Genomic DNA, 17,097 nt, shown 5'->3' on the forward strand with positions numbered 1-17,097 from the left:
GGTAAAACACTTCTCAATTTCATGAAAAGAAAAAAAGAAAAAAGGAAATTCAAAGGGAAAACAATAGTTTTAGAGACTAAGTAATTGTTTAATGTACAAACATTCAGCTGCCAGTACACCATGTCCATGCCCCTCTATCACTTTATAAAATAATCCCGATATATTCAAAACTACTTGTTTCAGCTGCCACAGGGCTAAAGGCTCTCCTTACTACAGTCGTCCCTCGCTATAACGCGGTTCACTTTTCGCGGACTCGCTGTTTCGCGGATTTTTTTGTGTGTAATTTTGCATGCTTTTTTTTTTACAGCGTACTGTAACAGTATGAACGCGCATTGTGTTCTGCGTCCTAAATTGGCTAAGGGAGAACCGCACGTGTTCTGCGTCCTGATTAACTAAGGGAGTACTGTACAAAATGCGTGTAAAAAGGTGTATAAAAGTGTGTGGTTAGGGGTTTTACAGCCTTAAAACATGTATAATAATTGTAAAACTTACTTTGCGGATTTTATTTATTGCGGGTTATTTTTAGAACGTATCCCCCGCGATAAACGAGGGAACACTGTATTTGGATTCATGTTTAACATTCAGTACCATTACCAACTCACAAAACTAATCTGAGATCTCAGATATTAGCCAAACAAAAGACAAAGTAACCCTTTTAAAAGAGTGATAACTATAATGAACATTATTGAAAAATTGTGGTGGCAAAGCACACTATTATGAAAAGGAATCCCCTGATTGTTGCTCAGGAGATGTTTCTTGTATGAGAAGATGACAACAAGTAGTAAGTAAACAACTTCTGTGTTCAGAAAAACTAATTTCAATCAGACCACTGTTTAACCTGACTTGACATCTACATGTACTGTACCACATGTTGGTGCCAAGGCAGTGAGTTGGCCATTCAGACACCTGCAAGCATGCATTCTTAGTAGATTACCATGTAACATAAAATGATAATTGAAAACAGAATATCTGTTTACTGATGTTGGAAGTATATGGATAAAATAACTTCTTATAGTGCAGTGTGCAGTGTTTTGGTGTGGTCCAAACTCAAGGGTTGTGATTCTCAAACTGAAATCATCCAACTTCACTCATAAATGCTGCCCCTTGTATTTTTAAACATGGGCTTTAATGAAGTGCTATTCTTTTACACTATGGAATTTAAAAAAAGTTTTTCTCTATGTAGGTAACAATTACTTCAAAGTTCATGCAGTGTGTTACCACCTACATGGTCTGTCAGAAAACCATTTAGCTTCACTGGGGATTTAATCCTTCAATCATCAGTGGGAACCACACCGATCCAGTTAGCAGGACTCTGGCCCCCAGCTACAAACCAAATTTCTGCCTAATTACTGTTGTTGTTGTTGGGTTCAACTCTTTGTGAATAAAATATGACCCCGTCTATGACATGAATCCAAGCCACTTCTCAACAGATGTCCCTCATGCCAAGGCACTGGCCTTTTCTCAGAGCGTTTGTTGAAAAGGGGCTCAGGCTGGAACACAAAGCTCTCGAGTTTTCACAAAAGGCTGAGGAGAGGGGCGGTGTGAATGGATCGGTCTAATTGCAGAGCTGGAAGGAGTCCTGGTGAGGCAGGTAAAGAAATTAAAGAGGCACAGATGTCACTCTGCTGAACATCTCTTCATTCTGCTGCTTTTAAAAGATGAGAACACTACGCAACACATGTCAGGATGAGCTGACTCCTAAACATCTGTCTTACTTTAGTGTTTCAGTGGAGGGTTTTAGGTGTCTCATGATGGTCTGTATTCTATTATATAGGACCTTGGCAGGAATGACATTATTGTGTAAACTATGAATACTTATATTTTATATGTAAATGTCAAAAAGAAAAATGCCATTTCATTACATCAAGCTTTGAAATTATTTGGTGGATTAGAAGAAGAGAAAATAAGTGCTGCTTTTAAACCATACTGAACCAAACATGCAGCACACATATGGATGTTTATACACTCACTGCTACAGACACATATTGATCAATGTATTATAAAACACTCATGCTCATTTTTATGAAATACTTAAATGTTATAGACTAATGAAATGAAGTGAAAATCACAGCTGCCCAGAAAATGGGACAATTTCAAAATTAGTAATAAAAAAACAACATTTTGCATATCAAAGGGAAAAACATAGTTATGTTTTATAATTGTTTTACAAAAGCTGAACACCTTCTCAGCCCTAAACCCCAAACCACACCGATCCAAAACTGCACATTAAGTTCCTAAAAGACATCCTCTTAAACACAGACAGTGAAACAGTTTCAGTGTTGGTATTACTGGGTCTGAGACTGACATTGATCACAGCATATGACTAAACAGAAACGGGGGGTAGGGGAGTGAGGCTACTTTGTGTATATTGGTATTTGCATTTAAGAGTAAGCCTACAAAAATGATGCAGAATTCCCCAAGGCTCCATTCTCGGGCCTTTTCTGTTTAACTTTTACATGCTCCCACAAGCTCAGATTATGGGAAACTACATATTACCATAATTATACCGGCAACTCATAGATAGATACACAGAGGACCCATACAAGCAAAAGTCCATTAATAAGTCAGTGATTAGATGTGCTAAATTACCCAGAGGTAAAGATAAAGTAGAAATAATGGATGGTTTAGCTCCAAAATACATTTCTGATCTGCTGCCATGTTACAAACCGTCCTGATCTTCTCTGATGGTCTGGATTGAGGTCTGCTCGTCCACAAAAGCCCAACTAAACGCAACGGAAGAGCATTCTGTTTTTGTGCAGCGTATATCAAGGAAACACTGTTTAGATCAGGACTTTAAACATTTCTGTTTGACACTGCTTTTATTTAGTCAAAGTTGGGACTATTATTCATATCATGCACTGTGATGCGTGTCACTTCATACATTTGTTAAAAGCAAAGCTTGTCTTTACTTTAACAAAAGTAAAGACACTTCAGAATGCCAGAGTGGTTTACCATTCAGACTGAATGTGGATAAAGTTAAAAAATATTGATTACATGTGTAAAAGATATGCGTACATGCACACCAGTGTTAACAGGTACGTTAAAAAGGTTCTCTGTCCACAATGAAACACAAAAACAGAAAAAAAAAGCAACCAAATCACTTAGTTTTCCTCCTCGTTGTTGCCATCTTGTGTTGGGAGGGGAACCACACGCTTCGTATCAATAAAGTGTCAAGTCTGTAAATTGTTGGTTAATTGTTAAAACCACAAGTCACATATTATTTATGGACTGCAAATGCTACTCATCTGGTTTCGTAACTAAATACACAGGCAGAATAACTAAATATACATGATGCATGGCCTGGTTACTGGGTTAATAAACAGTGATTATACAGATCTTGGTTCATAAATGTCAAATGCTCTGAACAATAACTCCTGTGCAGCTGGACCTGAATCAAAATTTTAGGATCACAAAGTCATCTGATCAAAGAGAAGGGTTTGGGTTAGGGTTAGGCATTATGGTAAAAAAATATAAAAGTGAATGTGAACCACTTCTATATAGTTTAGAGTTCACAGTTCTTGCTTAGACGCAACAACAACAGAACCCCCCCCACACACTTATTTAGGCTTCACCCCTCCCATATTCCCCCCTCCATTGACTCAGCCCAGCAGTCGTCTATGAGGGTCATGTTCCTATTTGGAAAGTATTGATTAGAGCGTTTATCCCCTCAATCAGTGCGAGAGAGCCCCCCAGGCTTAACAAGCAGATAGAGAGAGGGAGAGGGAGAGGGAGGGAGAGCTCTGTCTCTCACAAGTTTAAGTTTCTTATTGTTTACCTTCTGCTGTGACTGACTTGTATAACTTATTTGAGCAGAACAGGTCTTATTTTGTCCAAACAACAGTCCAAAACAAAGAGATAATGTGTTCACTATGGTAGAAGAAGAACAGAAGCCTGAATTGACAGTGTTGATTAATAAATCGTGATTAATTAATTACCAAATTTACTCAGGTTTTATTTTTTGGGAATTTTATGTAACATTCGTAATCGTAAAAGTTCAACTAGAACTTCCGATAACTACTGTAGAGTTTATGTAAGGAAACATTGAGAGATGTTAAACCAATGATAATAGTAGCTGTTTGAGACTTGCATGAGCCCTCCATTTTATCCTATAATCTACAAAAAAGTACAAAATCTTTTAATTTAGGGTCTTATGTAAATAATAATTCACATCTGAAAAATATTAATCCAAATTCAAATAATTCAAATTAAGTTTTGTAAACTCTCCTGATCTTGAGGACAAATGCTCATGACATTTATTATAAAAATGATGCAATTAAGTCTCACATCAATCCGAGCAGCCAAAACAGAACCAGAACCTCTCTGCTCAGTCTGCCTCTTTGAGACTGAGCAACCCCAGATAACACAGAAAATAGATGGATTTCATGTGTTAGTTAAAACTAGTCTTGGAGAAAGTCTGTGAATCAGGAAAGCAAATGCTGCAGTTTTCCTTCTGCTAATCACTAGTCAGGACATACCAACGTGTAAAACCACAGTCAAATACAGACAGAAAATGTGGCTGGCAAATGTGTTTTCAATCTCTGTAAAAGCAATGAATAATTTTGGTAAACAACTAAACAATATTAAAATGTGTCCTGCCGAAGAAACAGTGCGTGAAAAAAATTTTAACGTGGAATTGCTACAACCAGTGGACGCAGTTTATAACTCTTACTGTAGAAAAAGTCTCATCTTCCACAGGAAAAGCAATCATTTATGATGGATGACATGGGGGGCCCCCCCCCAAACCAAGTGAGGCTCATCGGGTTAGAAATGGTCTGTCCACAAAACCTTGAAATTCGGGCATGACGCTGTGGGAGGCTTTTCATATATCATAAAATAAGTTACAATCTTCAATGTTTTGGTCAGTCCAAACGCAGAGGTTTCTCACAGTCTTGATACTCTGATATATCGCCTTGAGTATTAGTCGAAGTACTCTTCTGTGTGATCGTTCTTAGAGTCTCTCTTTTGTCACTCTCTGCTGCGTATTCGTCTCTTCGAGCAGGCCGTCCCTGGGAAAAACTGTGAGTTCGTATTAAGTTTTTTTTTTTTTTTTCCACCATCCAAGCCTTGCCAACCATCCAAAACTCGTCTTTCCCATCCACCACCCTCAGGCACTCCGGACCCCTGAATGGGCATCAATTATCAATTAGAGCTCCAAGAGACAAAAAGAGCCATTCGTAGTAACCCACCCCACCAACACCACTACCAAATGTTATTCTGCCGATTTGCCTGGACGCGTAATCATTCGTCTTTCTAATTGCTAAATGAGTCGACAAAGAGAGAAAGCACATATGATAAGTATTACACGCCGGGAGTCAGCAGGGCTTGCAGGGAGTGGAAGTGGAAACTGGACTGCTGGAGCGACGCTGAGGGCCAACAAGTGGCATAAAAGACACTGCTGTGGCTCATTCTGGGAAGTTTACTGGGTGACCAGCAAAGCCATGAAAGTGACCAAAGCTGAGCGTGCACTTAAAAGACTAGCCTCACAAGAAAAACGAGTGCAAGAGTCGTTATCAGTGAATGCCAGAAACAGTAGGTGGGGACTTGAAGCGTCAAAGCTCAACGACGTCGGTTCGCAAGCAGGGGAAAAGGATGCACGGGACAACTGGTCGGATTATAACAACACAAAGTCACAAAGAGAGAAGAGAGGGCCTTACCAAACAAAAGGTGCAGATTAAAACTGGAAACGGATGCCGCGCCGCCGGTAGTTGGGTTCTGTTTTCCAGTGTTGGTTTCTAACCACAATCATTCGCTAGCCAGAATCCAAGTGGTTGTTAAGATAAACAATGATGAAAGGTCCGCACAGCTCGCACCGAACACAATGTGTCTCCCTCAGGCAAACCATGGAAAAATTGTGTCTCTTCATATCAAATCCTGACAAGCCGTACAATTTTGTTTTACATATTGGAAAAACTGACCACCACTAAAAGAATGATGAATTAACCATTTTAGCATTTCCCTGTTTGCAATATACCCATGGATATACCAGACAGCGGTCATCTGCATTGCCTCGGACCATTGAAGAAAACTTACTCCAGCTATTTGCAACGTTATATAGCGATGTTGAAAGAAGCGTTCGATCACGTGACGAGTCTCAAGAGTCTTCATCTCAGTCAGTGAGGGATAAAATGTAACATAGGTGGGAATGAATCCTCATTGTCGTAGCCAGAATAAAATGACAATACGAGACTTGAACCTGTAGTCCACCTCTGAGTAATTTATCTGAATGAAACTGAATGAAAAGTCATTTACAACAAGCATCAGCCTTTGAGAGTAAATGCAGTTTGTCCTTGGAAGCAGTTTGGACAAAACCACTAAGCTTTTGAGCTCCATATGTTCTATCGGTTCCAAAACCGAGCACAAAACAAATGAGGTTACGATTATTTTAATTACAAACCCATTTAGATAAGAGTATATACAAATACTTAAATACATGAGTATTTATGCTGTAATATCTAAAATTATATGTAACTAATTGTGTATTGATTTCTTCGTTTACTGTTTAGTGAAATAGAATGGGCTGCAGAAAGTGCAACTTGTGGTTTTGACTCTGCAAGTCCAGACTGTCTTGATTATGTGCCCAAATAGAGGTTTGAGAGTGGGTGGAGATTTGCAATTTGGACTTGGAATTGTCTGTGTGGCTGAAAAAAAAACAGCATCTGTGGCTCACTGACGATATAAAGAAAAAGTAAATGTCAAATTAACAGTCTGGTCGCAGAACGGTTGTTCCTTTCTTGTTCTTTTTACAATAGGTAAATTATGTATATTATAACGAGTCGTTAAAAAAAGAGAAGGTACTCTCTAGTCGCAAATTACTACACCAAAGTCCTGCTTGGTCACAGTCATTAGTTATATAATTGTCTAACGTAGTCTGCAGTGACTGGGTTCACTGGTTTGTCCCACCTGGTTTCCCACCCTAGTTTTCACGCGCTCCCACTGTTTACCCCTCAGATGCAATTTTTAACAAGTCACTGTTGGCCGTGTACCTGGTTCCGGGACGTGGGATGTGCGCAGGAGGCATGCTGTATGGCACAAGGTGGGTCCGACCAGGGCGTTGTTCTCTGAATATTCCATCAGATTCCCTTCATGGTAGCTCAGGGACGGTGGCAGCCTCGAACGCCGTATCGGCGCAGTAACTCGTCCAGGACGACACCTGACCGGGCCTGAACCACCCTGACACAAAAAAACACAAACACACACCAATCGTGTCACAATAGATGTAACGCAACAAAAGCATTCCAAAGTCCCATGGCGGTGTCCGCAGAGGCGGCAGTCATTCATTACAAAGCACAATGTGAATGTGCTGAACACAACAAACGATACATTCTCAGATCTCTCAAAATACTGACAAGAATATTGTGAAACTCACTGTTACGTCAAGGTTCAGTAAATGTATTTTGCTTCAAGGAAATCCTTCATTTTCATTTAAAACATTTAGACACGCTGAACTTAACTGTCAACAGAACTCAACATGAAGTCAATAACTGAAAGACTATAAAGGAAAATCAGAAGAGAGAATGAACAAAGTTTCTGACAAATGCAAATTGGGGACATGAAGGTGTGGGTTTGCGTCTAAACCCATAAACCACGATGCGCAAACCAAATGTTCAAACTTGGGAACAGCAGTAAGAGGAAAGGTATGGTATTCACTGACACATTTCCCACATGTAGTTTGGTCCACAGCAGGAAAAAGCACACGTGTAAACGTTCATGGTTAGTGGACCTCTTGGACACGAATGAAGTCATCGTTGTAACCTCCTACAACAAGTCAAAATGTCCTGCTGCGAAACAGGCTTGGTCGTTGAGGGCAACCACCTGTCAAGGCCACAATGCACATACAACCTATCCAGTTATTTTTAATGTAGGCTCAAGACTGGTGCCTATAAGACATGCAACATTGCAGGTAAGCATATCCTGTCCTGTCGACACGCAACTGAATACCTCCATTTCCAGAAAAGCAGCAATTGTATGACGTTCAACTAACAAAGCAAGTCAGTGAGTGACACATCTGATGAGTGCTACAGGGTATGGGCGTGAGGTAGTTACAGAGCAGGCCCTAGTAAACAGGCTCATGAGCCCTAAAACTTGGCACCGGACAACTGGCACCATCATCATGGTATCTGTATGAATAAAATATACCAACAAAATAAGAACATAGTAATTTCCTGTGATATTTACATTTGTTTATAGTTTTTATCGTTTATGTAGAATAACGAAAGAAGAAATATATAGATGTTGTAGGACCAGGTAAGGCGCCCCGACTTTCTGGAGGGAAACCCGGTAAACAGGTAGGTGGTCCCTCCATGAGGGCGGAGAAACCTCCCGCAAAGCGTTCAATGTTGACCCAGGAGACGTTAACTGACTGTGAACAAACACGGTCACCTTTTGGCTCCACAAACTGAAATAATAAAAAATTAAAAAAACTCAATACTTAACAACAATTAAACAGAGAAGTGAAAGGTTAACCCTCAACTATTAATTCTCTGCCCAAAGTAAAGAAATAAACGCCAGAAAGGTTGGAAGACTGGAACATCCTCATCCGTTCTGGGCAACCGAGATGGTTCATATTTCATTCAAGCCTGCACATAACTAAGCACTAATAGGCATGAACGTGACATAAAACGCTAATTAAGATCCTCAAACGGAAGGAACATAACAATGAATAGCACCTCCCACCGAGCGGATGCTACACACAACACATGCAAGACACACACACACACACACACACACACTGATTCTTCCGGCCTGGCGACAAAGGCGACTCAGGAGGGGAGATACGAGCGGCAATAACACGGTTTCATTTGACCATTCAGAGCAGTTTGTTCCTGTAGAGCTAGCTGTTGTGAAAGAGGAAAGAAATTCAACTATGTATTATGAAATGAAAAGATGTTTGTTCACAACTAGATATCTTATTGTTTTGCATACTGAATTGTAAAGCAACTGTTGTTTATTCAATCATAACTAAAAAAGAGTTTTTTCCACATCCAGCGGTAAGTTGGGGTTGAAAATGTTGAGAATATATTGACTTGAACTTATTAACAAAAAAAATTCTGATTCATAACTTGACATGATAAAAAGAAAGCCTTAGGTACCCATATAAACATCTTGTCTCGGAGCATCCATGTGTGTCATCCCTTCAAACTAAGACGTAACAGCATCTAATTCCTCTCATTTAAGGATAGGTTTTTTCAGTACGTAAATAACCAGCTGCCAAAATGAAGGTTATATACGCAAGATGAACTCTGTTTTCACTTTGTTTCAGGGTGAAGTTTTAGTCCAAACTTGCAGAAACAAATAATAATCAACGATTCCGTTTTGTGCTGTTAACAAGTGATGTCTGTGGGTTTCAAGAGAAAATAAGGAATTTAAAAAGGAAGAAGGTAAAAAATTTTGAGGAGCAGATTTCAAACTGTTGTTTTTGTTTTCACCACATATGCAACACAATAACAATGATTCGACATTTTCCTGCAAAACGTGATATAAACTCTTTGTGTATACGTCTAGTGTATATGTGCCTAATGTTAAGTAACACAAGCCTCATGAGAGATGATTAAAGATCTCGGAAGAGATGCAAGGTTGGATGCGTTGGGTGGAAGCATAATAATAAGAATTCCATTTCTTTTTTACTGAATGTATACACATGTCTGTTTCAAGCATAGTGCAACGGTCAACACCATTCCACTTTGACAAATGAAACAATTGAAGTAAAAAGTGCGGTTCTTGAATGACAGCACGCTGAGAAACATTTCTCTAGTTTGATCTGTATGGAAGATCATGTTAAGGCTTGAAATTAGACAAAAACAGTATTTTCCAGTAGTTCTGTAGATGCCTCGTGACATGCGCTTCCTGTCGGGGTTAACCGGACCTGGCAGATTTCTCCTCTGCAGGCCTTTTATAGGGTTACCCCCCCCCTCCTTCCTATCCTCCCCCTATGCCTCTCCTCAGTTCTCAGTTTGTTTTGTCATTGTTTCTCCAGTTTCCCTTCATTTTTTTTCTGTCCTCTGTGAGCTTGAGCTATTAAGATCACACCACAGGAGATGAGGGGGGGATGCGACGGGCGTGAAAGGCGACAGATGTTCCTCTTTGCAAACAGATGGAGAACTCCAGTCTTGGCGCTGACCGCTCAATTAGCGGCTAACGAGCCGACTGCCTCGTTAGCTCCATCAGCCGCCGCGACCGTCTCCATGTCAGAGCGCCAAGCCGTCCGCCGCCCCCTCTGAGGGAGCGACATGGACCCAAAAAAAGTGAAAGCGGCGCGGGCTCTAGAAGCTAACGAACACCTTTGGCTTGTCACTCGTCCTGACACAGACGCCTGACCAGGAAGCTAGAGAGTAAAAATGCTGGCAGACTCTTGCAGGTTTTACATCGGGACTGAGACGTATTTTTTGCCTATGAAATATTTTTTGGTCAAAAAAATTCTTGGGCCCCCAACCGGTTACTTTATCATGAGAGTTACATGACACAAGCACAGGAAACTCATCATTCAAAAATATAAAAAAACAGTGTTGTCATCATCCGAAAAACTGTTTTGACACAAGTCAAGGGTCAATGTTTGGCTAACTTTCCAGGTTGAGGAACGGTGGGTGAGACCTAATTATAGTTTTATGAGAGCAAGGCATCAGAATGTGCAGATGGCTGCTCCAATTATGCGAAGATTCAATTCAGAAAACTTCTTAATTCCTGATGGGATTTGGATAATGTCGTTGAAATAAAATTTCATCATCAGTCAGCAAAATCACAGTGATTTTTTCTATTTTCTGCTAGTGAAGGATTCCGCACATTGAACTGTGATGACGTACAACTGATTGATTCAAATTCAGAATAAAATGCAATTTATTAATCAAGGCAATAATGTAACCTTGCCTTAAGGAAATTTAGAGTCAACCTCCCTTTCCAAGTGTTAGGAAACTACACGTGACCAGAAAACTAACTGCGCACATGTAATATGAAAGGATCATTTTAGAAGGTAAGCAAAAAAAATGTCTTTTTTAAAAAATTTTTGTAAAGGTGATAATCAAGGGAAGAAACATAGTTATGAAATGATATTTGATTTCTGGTCAACAGATCCTCCTAATGTTTACACATTGGAACTTATGGCATGTTCTGATACTAGTTTTTTACAACCTAGTGGTCAGATACTGTCAGAACGATCTAAATGAAATAAAAGTGAAGCCAGCAGAAGTTATTCTTCAATTTAGTTAAAATGTTACATCAATGAGCAGAACCAATAATAAGTTGTATATTGTAGACCATACATTTTGACAGGATTTCTTAGCAGGTAAATAGATAGTTGATTTTGTTGTCACTGCAATGGCTTTTATACTATTAGTAATTTAGTGTCTTATGCGTTGTCTGTCCACGCAGAAGAGCAAGGACAAGTTTGTTTTAAAACACTTGTTCCTGCTCTCTACATAGAGTAAAGTCAAAAGTTTTAGACGTCTGCCTCATTCAATTGTTATTTTCGTGACTAGATTAAACACGGAAGGACATCTAAACTATGGAATAACATGTGGAATTCTGTTGGGTAAATAGCTTTGTACCTCGTCAAATCAACTTTATGAGGTAGTCACCTGGAAAGCTTTTTATCAATCAACAAGGTGCACCTTCTCAAAGAGTATATGAGTGGAATTTCCGTCCTTGATGTGTTGGAGGGCATCAGTTGTGTTGTTCAGAATGTAGTGTTGGCACACATTTATACTTCCTATTCGAATTATTATGAGGAGAGACAGAAAATGACCATCCATCATTACTGGAAGACATGAAGGGCATCAATCCAGAAATATTTCAACTACTCTAAAGGCATCATGAAACCTCAACACTATGACAAACCGGTCTCATGAGAACCACTCCGAGAAGGAAGACCAGAGTTACACCTCTCACTGCAGAGGAGAAAGTACCTTACACTTACCGACAGTCCTTAGAAATGGCTTAATTTATGGCACCCATCAGATAGAAAGAGTTCAAATAGCAGACTATCTCAACATCAACTGTTCCGAAATGAACTGCATGAATCAGGCATTCATGGGTAATTGGTGCAAGAAGATCACGACGAGGGAGACTAACAATGAAGGAAGAGAATTGCTTGGGCCAAGAAACCAAGGAATGGACATTAGACCAGTGGAAATGTGTTCTTTTGTTCTGTTGACTCAAATAGTATATGAAGCTGATAGTTGACATTCAAGCTCCACTACTGTCAGCTGTAAAAGTGATCCTGTTTAGCAGCAAGAGAAAAGCAGATGAAACACAATATTGGTAATCTCCCAGAACACATTTAGCTGTTTTGGCTTTTTTTCCACCCTCAAGGTCAGAATTCATCTCTCCATGTGAAAAATGCAAGCAGTCCTGGAACCTCACGACTTCTTCTGCTGCAGAGTCCTCTAATTTAGCACAAATGTAAGAAGATCACTGGGAAGCTTCAATTTAAAGGAGCGACAGACCTGAACCGTGTGGATGCAAATCTGAGTAATTAAACAGAGGCCTCCACTGCATGTTAATTTTGACAGCACACTGGATGGGATGAGAGGATACGTGTCCTTTCCTTCAAAAGGAGAGAGTTCTTATTGGTTTCAAAATTGAAGACAAGTAGGAAACTAAGTGGGTCAGAGTTACTTCACAGATCGTTGGATTAAAACACTGTGGGTGGGAGTAGGCGTGGGTTTCATATGTGGTCCAGTTCAGTGCCAGTCTCAATCATCTGATGACCCTTTTAAGAGTCAGAATTTAGGGAAGGTGGGGGGCCTGGGACACTACAGCGCCTGTGACAACCAACTCGTGAGGCTGACAACCAGCTTTTAACAGGAAATTGTTTTAAATTCTAAGAGAGATCCCTGTCGTATTTGTTTAATGAAATATATTTTTTGATTGAGACTGGGAAAATTGAATACACATGACAACAGACTGTGAAAACACTTTCAATTTATGAAAGAAAAAAAGAAAAAAGGAATTCAAAGGGAAAACAATAAAAAAGTTATTGAGACTAAGTGATTGTTTAAATGTACAAACATTCGCTGTTGCCAGTACAAGCCATGTCCTTAGAGAGCCCGATCTATCACTTTTAAAAATAATCCGCGATATATTCAAAACTACTTGTGTTCAGCTGCACAGGCTAAAGCTTCCTTACTACATCCGTTCCCTTCGCTAAAACGCGGTTCACTTTCGCGGACCGCTGTTTCGTCGCGATTTTTTTTGTGGTAATTTTGCAGCTTTTTTTTTTACAGCGTAACTGGAACAGTATGAACGCGCATGGTGTTCTGCGTCCAATTGGCTAAGGAGAACCGCACGTGTTCTGCGTCCTGATTAACTAAGGGAGTACGGTACAAAATGGCGTGTAAAAAGGTGTATAAAAGGTGTGGTTAGGGGTTTTTACAAGCCTTAAAACAGTAGAATAAGTAAAAAAAACTTACTTTGCGGATTGTATTTATGGCGGGTTATTTTTAGAACGTATCCCCCGCGATAAACGAGGGAACACTGTAGTTGGGATTCATGTTTAACATTCAGTACCATTCACCAACGCACAAAACTATCTGAGATCTCAGATATTAGCCAAACAAAAGACAAAGTAACCCTTTTAAAGAGTGATAACTATAATGAACATTATGAAAAAATTGTGGTGGCAAGCACACTATTATGAAAAGGAATCCCTGATTGTTGCTCAGGAGATATTTCTTGTATGAGAAGATGACAAACAAGTAGTAAGTAACAACTTCTGTGTTCAGAACTTGAAAAAAGTAATTTCAATCAGACAACTGTTTAACCTGACTTGACATCTACATGTACTGTACCACTGTTTGGTGCCAAGGCAGTGAGTTGGCCATTCAGACACCTGACAAGCAATGCATTCGTTAAGATTACCATGTAACATAAAATGATAATTGAAACAGAATATCTGTTTACTGAGTTGAAGTAATGGATAAAATAACTTCTTATAGTGCAGTGTGCAGTGTTTTGGTTGGGCAAACTCAAGGGTTGTGATTGCTCAAACTGAATCAATCCAACTTCACTCATAAATGCTGCCCCTGTATTTTTAAACATGGGCTTTAAGAAGTGCTATTCTTTTACACTATGGAATTTAAAAAAGTTTTTCTCTATGTAGGTAAACATTACTTCAAAGTTCAGGCAGTGTGTTACCACCTACATGGGTCGGTCAGAAAACCATTTAGCTTCACTGGGGATTTAATCCTGTCATCACAGTTGGGAACCACACCGATCCAGTTAGCAGGACTCTGGCCCCCAGCTACAAACCAAATTTCTGCCTAATTACTGTTGTTGTTGTTGGGTTTCAACTCTTTGTGATAAAATATGACCCCGTCTATGACTGAATCCAAGCCACTTCTCAACAGATGTCCCTCATGCCAAGGCACGGCCTTTTCTCAGAGCGTTTGTTGAAAAGGGGCTCAGGCTGGAACACAAGCTCTCCGAGTTTTCACAAAAGGCTGAGGAGAGGGGCGGTGGGAATGGATCGGTCTAATTGCAGAGCTGGAAGGAGTCCTGGTGAGGCGGTAAGAAATTAAAGAGGGCACAGATGTCCACTCGCTGAACATCTCATTCTGCTGCTTTTAAAAAATGAGAACACACGCAACACATGTCAGGATGAGCTGACTCCTAAACATCTGTCTTACTTTAGTGTTTCAGTGGAGGGTTTTAGGTGTCCTGATGGTCTGTATTCTATTATATCGGACCTTGGCAGGAATGACATTATTGTGTAACTATGAATACTTATATTTATATATGTAATGTCAAAAAGAAAAATGCATTTCATTACATCAAGCTTTTGAAATTATTTGGTGGATTAGAAGAAGAGAAAATAAGTGCTGCTGTTAAAATAACCATACTGAACCAAACATGCAGCACACATATGGATGTTTATACACTCACTGCTACAGACACATATTGACAATGTAGTATAAAACACTCATGCTCATTTTAATGAATACTTAAATGTTATAGACTAATGAAATGAAGTGAAAAATCACAGCTGCCCAGAAAATGGGACAATTTCAAAATAGTAATAAAAAAACAACATTTTGCATATCAAAGGGAAAAACATAGTTATGTTTTATAATGTTTTACAAAAGCGGAAACACCTTCTCAGCCCTAAACCCCAAACCACAACCGATCCAAAACTGCACATTAAGTTCCTAAAAGACATCCTCTTAAACACAGACAGTGAAACAGTTTCAGTGTTGGTATTACTGGGTCTGAGACTGACATTGATCACAGCATATGACTAACAGAAACGGAGACAGGGGAGTGAGGCTACTTTGTGTATATTGGTATTGCATTTAAGAGTAAGCCTACAAAAATGATGCAGAATTCCCAAGGCTCCATTCTCGGGCCTTTTCTGTTTAACTTTTTACATGCTCCCACAAGCTCAGATTATGGGAAACTACATATTACCATAATTATACCGCAACTCATAGATAGATACACAGAGGACCCATACAACAAAGTCCATTAATAAGTCAGTGATTAGATGTGCTAAATTACCCAGAGGTAAAGATAAAGTAGAAATAATGGATGGTTTAGCTCCAAAATACATTTCTGATCTGCTGCCATGTTACAAACCGTCCTGATCTTCTCTGATGGTCTGGATTGAGGTCTGCTCGTCCACAAAAGCCCAACTAAACGCACGAAAGAGCATTCTGTTTTTGTGCAATGTATATCAACAAGGAAACACTGTTTAGATCAGGAATTTAAACATTTCTGTTTGACACTGCTTTATTTAGTCAAAGTTGGGACTATTATTCATATCATGCACTGTGATGCGTGTCACTTCAACATTTGTTAAAAGCAAAGCTGTCTTTACTTTAACAAAAGTAAAGACACTTCAGAATGCCAGAGTGGTTTACATTCAGACTGAATGTGGATAAAGTTAAAAAATATTTATACATGTTAAAAGATATGCGTACATGCACACCAGTGTTAACAGGTAAGTTAAAAGGTTTCTCTGTCCACAATGAAACACAAAAACAGAAAAAAAAGCAACCAAATCACTTAGTTTTCCTCCTCGTTTTGTCCATCTTGTGTTGGGGGGGAACCACACGCTTCGTATAAATAAAGTGTCAAGTCTGTAATTGTGGTTAATTGTAAAAACCACAAGTCACATATTATTTATGGACTGCAAGGCTACTCATCTAGTTTCGTAAACTAATACACAGGCAGAATAACTAAATTTCATGATGATGGCCTGGTTACTGGGTTAATAAACAGTGATTATACAGATCTTGGTTCATAAATGTCAAATGCTCTGAACAATAACTCCTGTGCAGCTGGACCTGAATCAAAATTTTAGGATAACAAAGTCACTGATCAAAGAAGAGGTTTGTGGTTAGGGTTAGGGCATTATGGTAAAAAAATATAAAAGTGAATGTGAACCACTTTATATAGTTTAGAGTTCACAGTTCTTGCTTAGATGCAACAACAACAGAACCCCCCCCCACACACCACTTATTAGGCTTCACCCCTCCCATATCCCCCCCTCCATTGACTCAGCGCCCAGCAGTCGTCATGAGGGTCATGTTCCTATTGGAAAGTATTGATTAGAGCGTTTATCCCCTCAATCAGTGCGAGAGAGCCCCCCAGGCTTAACAAGCAGATAGAGAGGGAGAGGAGAGGGAGGGAGAGCCTGTCTCTCACAAGTTAAGTTTCTTATTTGTTACCTTCTGCTGTGACTGACTTGTATAACTTATTTGGCAGAACAGGTCTTATTTTTGTCCAAACAACAGTCCAAAACAAAGAGATAATTGGTTCACTATGGTAGAAGAAGAACAGAAGCCTGAATTGACAGTGTTGATTAATAAATCGTGATTAATTAATTACCAAATTTACTCAGGTTTTATTTTTGGGAATTTTATGTAACATTCGTAATCGTAAAAGTTCAACTAGAACTTCCGATAACACTGTAGAGTTTATGTAAGGAAACATGAGAGATGTTAAAACCACTGTAATAGTAGTGTTTGAGACTTGCATGAGCCCTCCATTTTATCCTAAATCTACAAAAAAGTACAAAAGCTTTTAAAATGTCTATGATTGGGTCTGATGCTTTAAAGTTATTTTATTTTATAATAATACAAAAATTACAAATTACATAAAATAGACTTC

At 39.3% G+C, this 17,097-nt stretch overlaps 1 protein-coding gene across 5 annotated transcripts in view; it reads right to left on the minus strand.

The window, feature by feature from the left end:
- The window catches only part of cadps2 (Ca++-dependent secretion activator 2), a 238,811-nt gene that overhangs the window by 72,075 nt on the left and 149,639 nt on the right, over positions 1-17,097 (minus strand). The window lies entirely within an intron of this gene.

The sequence above is a fragment of the Larimichthys crocea genome, chromosome XXI (assembly GCF_000972845.2).
Source record: "Larimichthys crocea isolate SSNF chromosome XXI, L_crocea_2.0, whole genome shotgun sequence".
Lineage (NCBI taxonomy): Eukaryota > Metazoa > Chordata > Actinopteri > Sciaenidae > Larimichthys > Larimichthys crocea.